Consider the following 6163-nt stretch of genomic DNA (forward strand, 5'->3'; position numbering starts at 1 on the left):
GTCTGTCCGGGGTTAATATAAGAGTGTGTCTAAGTGCCTGTCTTTCTGTGATTATAACTCTAGCCCCTGTAATCTGACCTTTCCGTACGAATATAATCTCCTCCGGAGGTCTTGAGAACTGAAACATTGGTGTCGTATTGTGTTATTGTAATCCAGCCGGGTGTCTTCTTTTCCTTATTGAGCCAGCATCGCGCGACTCGTCAACGTTCGGGCACAATCGGGTAACTTGTGCAGACGTGGTCATACCATAAAACCGCTCGGTAAATAACATCCAAGCCACGTCTGTAACAATTGGTGTCGAGGAGTTGGATTCGGACCCGGGACTAAATTAGTTAGGCCCAAATTTTGGGAGGGAAAATCGATTCGGAGCGCGTACTGCGCTCGACGAAATTATAACGGAAAAAAAAATAAAAAAATTTGGATTTGTTTTACGAAACTCGAATTTTGCAAGTCGCGCTATGGCGGATCAAGACGGCTGGGGTCCGGTAGGGGAGAGTGAAGCAGGGTCGGTCCAGGACCAAATTGAGGGACGCGAGGAGAGCGAAGCAGTGAGGGCGGCAGGGTCGCAAAATAGCGTGGTCGCGCACGTGGGTGTAGCGGCACCAAATTTAGCCGCGGCCGTGGTCGCGGTAGCCGAACCCGAGATGCCAATGAATTGGAACCTGTTTATGAAACAGATGATGGCCTTTATGGTAAAAACAGACGATAATTTCAAAGGGATGGGAAACCAAATGGGGGTAATGAGGGACGAAGCGAGGGGTACCAGTGAGGGGTTAGACAATAATTTTGAGGAGTTAGACAAGAAATTTGGGAGGTTAGACAATAATTTTGAGGGGTTAGACAACGGGATAAAAGAGGTGAGAAATGGGTTAATGGGGGTAGAAAACAGAATGGCCGCTCAAGAGAATCAGATAGAGGGAGTGAAACATGGGTTAACGGGGGTAGAAAACAGAATGGCCGCTCAAGAGAATCAAATGGAAGGGATGCAAAAAGGGTTAGAGGGGTTAGGAAAACACCATGGAAGGCAAATTGAGGGACATGAGGGACCAAGCGGAAAGGGAAGTTAACCAAATGGGGCAGCAGATAGAGGGGGTCAGAATGGGGGTAGAAACCAAACTGGATGCTCACAGGGAGGAAATGGAGCAGATGAGGGTGGCATCTGGGCAGGAGATGCAAGTGATGGGAGAGGAGATCAGAAGAGGAGTGAGTGAGGAGGTCGGAGGAGTGCGCGAGGAGGTGAGGCACTGTAAGGAGCGCATGGAGAAAGAGGTGAGAAAGGGGACTGTAAAATTGCAAGGTGGTATAGAGGAGTTGACGCTGGGAGTAGAACAACTGACAGTGGGACAAAAGGAGTTGGGGGACCAGGTAAAGAAGAACACAGCGGTAATAGAGGGTTTAAAATCGACACAGAAGGAGATGAAAAAGGACGTAGGGGTAATTAAAAAAGAGTGTCAGACGGTACATGAGGACCTGACGAGGAAAATGGACAAGGTGGTAGAGGTAATGGAGGTTAAAGAGCGGGAGGTGCGGGAGCACATAGAAAAAAATAAAGTGGAGTTAGAGGAAGAACTTAAAGGGGCGCACGAAGAGATGAAGGAGATGAAGCAAAAATTAGAAGAAGTGGAAGAAGGGGTGAGCGAAATTAAAAAGCGACGGAGAGAGGATAAGAAAGAGATAAAAGAGGAGGTAAAAGAATTGGTCCAGAGTCTGTGTTCGGATCGTGATGATGTGCTCATTAACCGGATGAGGGATTCGCAGGTGATGGAGGAGAAGCGAAGAGAAAGAGGACCCGGTGTAAGTGGTGACCAATATGGTCGTGCGTATGATGCGCCAGGTGATTTAATAAGCTTGGGGGTCGAGATAGACCCGGATGTTCGTGAGAGGCCAAGAGTGAGGTGTATGGCTGGTCCGGAGGGTATGGAACGAGAGGTGCGAGGTGTGGGTGAGCAAGGTTGTGGTGGTGGTGGTATGGAATGGGTAGCGGGTTGCGGAGGTGTGACCCATGCATCGACACCAACAGGGGTAGTTGTTGGAGGGACCGGGGAGGCACGAGAGCCCCTTGGGGGTAGTGTACTGTGGGGGCCCGGCCGGTTCGGCCCCGCGCTGACCCCGCAAGGGGCGACGCACGGGGTCCGGCAGGCGGGCAACGACTCACATACGAGGTGGTCCCACAAGGTCCCACTCGCGCCGTATGACGGCAAGAGTGATCTACGCGCGTACCTGGCGCAGTTCGACTGTGTGTGTAAGGGCAACGGTTGGGGTGAGGACGAAGGTGGAGTACACCTGGTGGCCGCATTGCGCGGCGCGGCGGCGGAGGTGCTGACGGCATTACCAGCGGGTGCTCTCACCCTGCCAGCCCTCCGCGACGCCCTAATTAATCGATTCGGCATAGAACAGCAGAGCGAGCTTGTTAAAGCTCAGCTCGCGCTGCGAAAACGCAAGCCCCAGGAAGCCATCGGGGAACTTGCCCACGACATTCGCCGCGCAGTGGGGATCGCACATGCTAGCATGGCAGCGGATTCCCGGGAAAGCCTGGCGCTGGACCATTTTATCCAGGCCCTCCCGGATATTGAGCTCCGGCAACAGCTCGCCATGTGGCGCCCGCAGACTCTGAGCCAGGCGGCTGACGCTGCGGCCCGTTGGGAAGCAGCGAGGCCCCTAGCCCGAGGGGGCGAGCGTCTCGCAATGGCGGTCCGCCAGGTGGGACCCCCGATGGAGGGCGGACCCCTTAGGGGACCCGCCCCCGACGTGGGTCCTGACCTGGCGGGCATGGTCCGGAGGCTGGTGGACCAGCGCCTGGCGGGACCTGGACCATGGCAGGCGGCCCCGGAGGTGGCCCGCGGTGGACCACGAGCGGGTAATCCAATTCGGACCTATAGGGGGGGGAATTTGGAATTCCGGAGGCAAGCACCTTATCAGGTGAGGTGCTATACCTGCAACCGCCTGGGTCACCTGGCGCGGCACTGCCGAAACGCGCGCCGGGATGATCCCCGGCAGTTGAGGTCCTCAACTCCGCCCAGGGGGGAGCGGGTTAGCCGACCCCAGACACCCCCCCGCCAGACCCCGGGAAACTAGAAGGTGTCGGGCACGTAGGGCGGTGTTCGGCAGCAGAGGATGGAGGAGAGCCCTCATTGACGCGACAGGTCATTTATTGTGGCCAAATTGGAACCGGTAGCCTGACAATTAGATGCAAAATTGCCGGCGTGGGGGTAGACGCCGTAGTGGACACAGGAGCTAGCGCCACGATCATCAGCCCTGTGGTCCTTGATTCGAGCGCAGGTGGCTGGGATAAGATCCAGCGCCTGCAAAATTATAGTTTGCAGCTTGCTACCGGGGTAACGGCCCCGATCATAGGGCGTGGTTCTGTGACCCTCAAGTTAGGGTCGGTAAGGAGGGAGATAGATGTTTGGGTGGCGGAGGTGTGCGACCCATGTTTAATAGGGTTGGACCTGTTGACTGCCAGCGGTTGTAAAATCGACTTGTGCCGGGGGATCCTGCAGGTGGGAGTAGAAGAGCTGCCGTTAGGGGGAGTGAGCACGGCCGAGAGAGCGGAGCTGGAGGCTTCCGAGGCCGTGACCATCCCCCCAAGGGCCGAGGCGATAGTGCCGGCCCGGTGGGCAGCTCGCCCAACATGGCAGGAGTCCTGCGGCCTGGTCGAACCGGTGGCAGCGCAGTCCATACCGGGTTTAATCGTGGGCCGCACCCTTGTAAAAACGGACGGACCGGTAGTGGCCGTCCGAGTAGTAAATGTGAGTACAGAACCACGCACTATAGTAAGGGGCACGAGGGTAGCTGGCTGCACCCCAGTTGAGGAAGTCGCAACAGTGAGGGGCGAGAACGTCCAGCCGAGCCGACCCCGGGGGGAGCCTTCAATAACAAGTAGGAATTGGCCCGATCCCATTTGCGAGATGGTAAATCGTAGTAGCGTAGAGTTGGGAGGTACCCAGAGGGAGGCCTTACACAAACTGGTTGGGTCCCATTTGGACCTCTTCTCCCTGTCCACCGAGGATATTGGACGTACGGGCCTGGTGAAACATCAGATCCACACCGGTGAGGCCCGGCCTATTCGTCAGGCCGCCCGACGGCTCCCTTGGAGCAAGAGGGCGGAAGCTGACGAGCAGGTTGCAAAAATGCTCGACGCAGGTGTGATCGAGCCCTCGGGAAGTCCTTGGATGTCACCTGTTGTGCTGGTCAAAAAGAAGGATGGGACCACGCGGTTCTGCGTGGACTATCGCCAGCTAAACAACGTGACACTCAAGGACTCATATCCCCTGCCAAGGATTGATGACACCCTCGATGCCGTTGCGGGCTCAAATTGGTTCACAACTTTGGACCTCAAGAGTGGGTATTGGCAGGTGGAGATGGATAGGGCAGGGAAGGAGAAAACGGCATTTTCCACAGGTAAGGGACTGTATCAGTTTACTGTGATGCCGTTTGGTTTGTGTAACGCCCCCGCCACCTTTGAGAGATTGATGGAGCATGTACTAGGCGGCATGCCATGGCAATCATGCCTGGTGTACCTGGATGACGTCCTGGTACATGCCCAAACGTTCCCCCAGGCACTAGCTAATTTGGACCAGGTGTTCGGGTGCCTCAGACAGGCAGGGTTGAAGCTGAACCCGAGTAAGTGCACTTTGTTTGCAAGAGAGGTGGCCTATCTAGGTCACGTGATTGGCCGCGAGGGGGTAAAAACAGACCCAGACAAAATTAAAGCGGTAGAGGAGTGGCCCGCACCACGTACCATCAAAGAGGTGCGGGGATTTTTGGGACTCTGCTCCTACTACCGGCGCTTTGTGGCGAAATTTGCGGAGTTGGCCCGTCCCCTCCACCGGCTTACGGAGAAGGGGACGCGATTTAATTGGACACGGGAGTGCCACGAGGCCTTCCAAAAATTGAAGGGGTGTCTAACATCCGCACCCCTTCTAGCTTACCCCACTGGTGACGGGACATTTACCCTGGACACGGATGCGAGCCAGGAAGGATTGGGCGCAGTTTTGTCTCAGACACAGGAGGGCGTGGAGAGAGTGATTGGTTATTATAGTCGGGCCTTAAGTAGGCCCGAGAGAAATTATTGCGTCACTCGCAAAGAGTTATTGGCTATGCTGGCTGCCATGAACCATTTCCACCCGTACTTGTACGGGCGGAAATTTTTGGTTAGAACTGACCATTCCTCCTTGCAATGGCTCCTTCGGTTCAAGGAACCGGAGGGCCAAATTGCAAGGTGGTTGGAAAAGTTGCAGCAGTACGATTTTGATGTGGCCCATAGGGCCGGGAAGGCCCATGGTAATGCGGACGCACTCTCTCGGCGTCCTTGTCTGGGGGAAAACTGTAAATTTTGTGCGAGACACGAGGAGAGGGAGCAATTGGGCGATTCCGCCCCGATTCTCGTCGTCCGGGCAACCCGGGTGAGAGGGCCAATTTTGCCACTAACCGCGGACGAGGAATTTGGAGAGTTGGCTTGGAGCACGGCCCAGCAGGAGGATCCTGTTCTGGGGCCGGTGTTCCAATGGGTCAAATTGGGGCAAAGACCAAAGGGGGAAGAGGTCACCCCCCTCGGGGCACAAACAAAGGCATATTGGGCTCAGTGGCAGACCCTGGAATTGAAAGGCAACATCTTGTATCGCAAGTGGGTGGAGGTTCCCTCTGATCGAACTTCCTGGCTGGTGATAGTCCCTGACAAATTCAAGAACGTCATATTGCAACAGGTGCATGGTACCCGCTCCGGCGGCCATTTGGGCAGGACAAAGACAATATCTCGGGTCCGCCGGAGGTTCTATTGGGTGAATATGGGGCGCGACATACAGGACTGGTGTCGGAGATGCGACGCCTGTTCTGCCAAAAAGGGACCAGCACGGAGGATGAGGGCCCCCCTTCAATTACATCAGGTGGGGGCCCCCCTTGAGCGGGTGGCTATGGATATTCTAGGACCGCTGCCCCGCACCCGCCAAGGTAATAAGTATATCCTCGTTGTAATGGACTATTTCACCAAGTGGCCGGAGGCCTACGCCCTCCCCAACCAAGAAGCAGGGGTGGTAGCGCAGGCCTTCGTGGAAGGATTTGTGTGCCGGCATGGGATTCCACAGGAGTTGCACACCGACCAGGGACGAAATTTTGAGAGCAAATTGCTAAAAGATGTGTGCAGTCTCCTGTCAATTCGGAAAAC

Source organism: Myxine glutinosa, chromosome 2 (assembly GCF_964187855.1).
Source record: "Myxine glutinosa chromosome 2, kmMyxGlut1.1, whole genome shotgun sequence".
In the NCBI taxonomy this organism is placed as follows: domain Eukaryota; kingdom Metazoa; phylum Chordata; class Myxini; order Myxiniformes; family Myxinidae; genus Myxine; species Myxine glutinosa.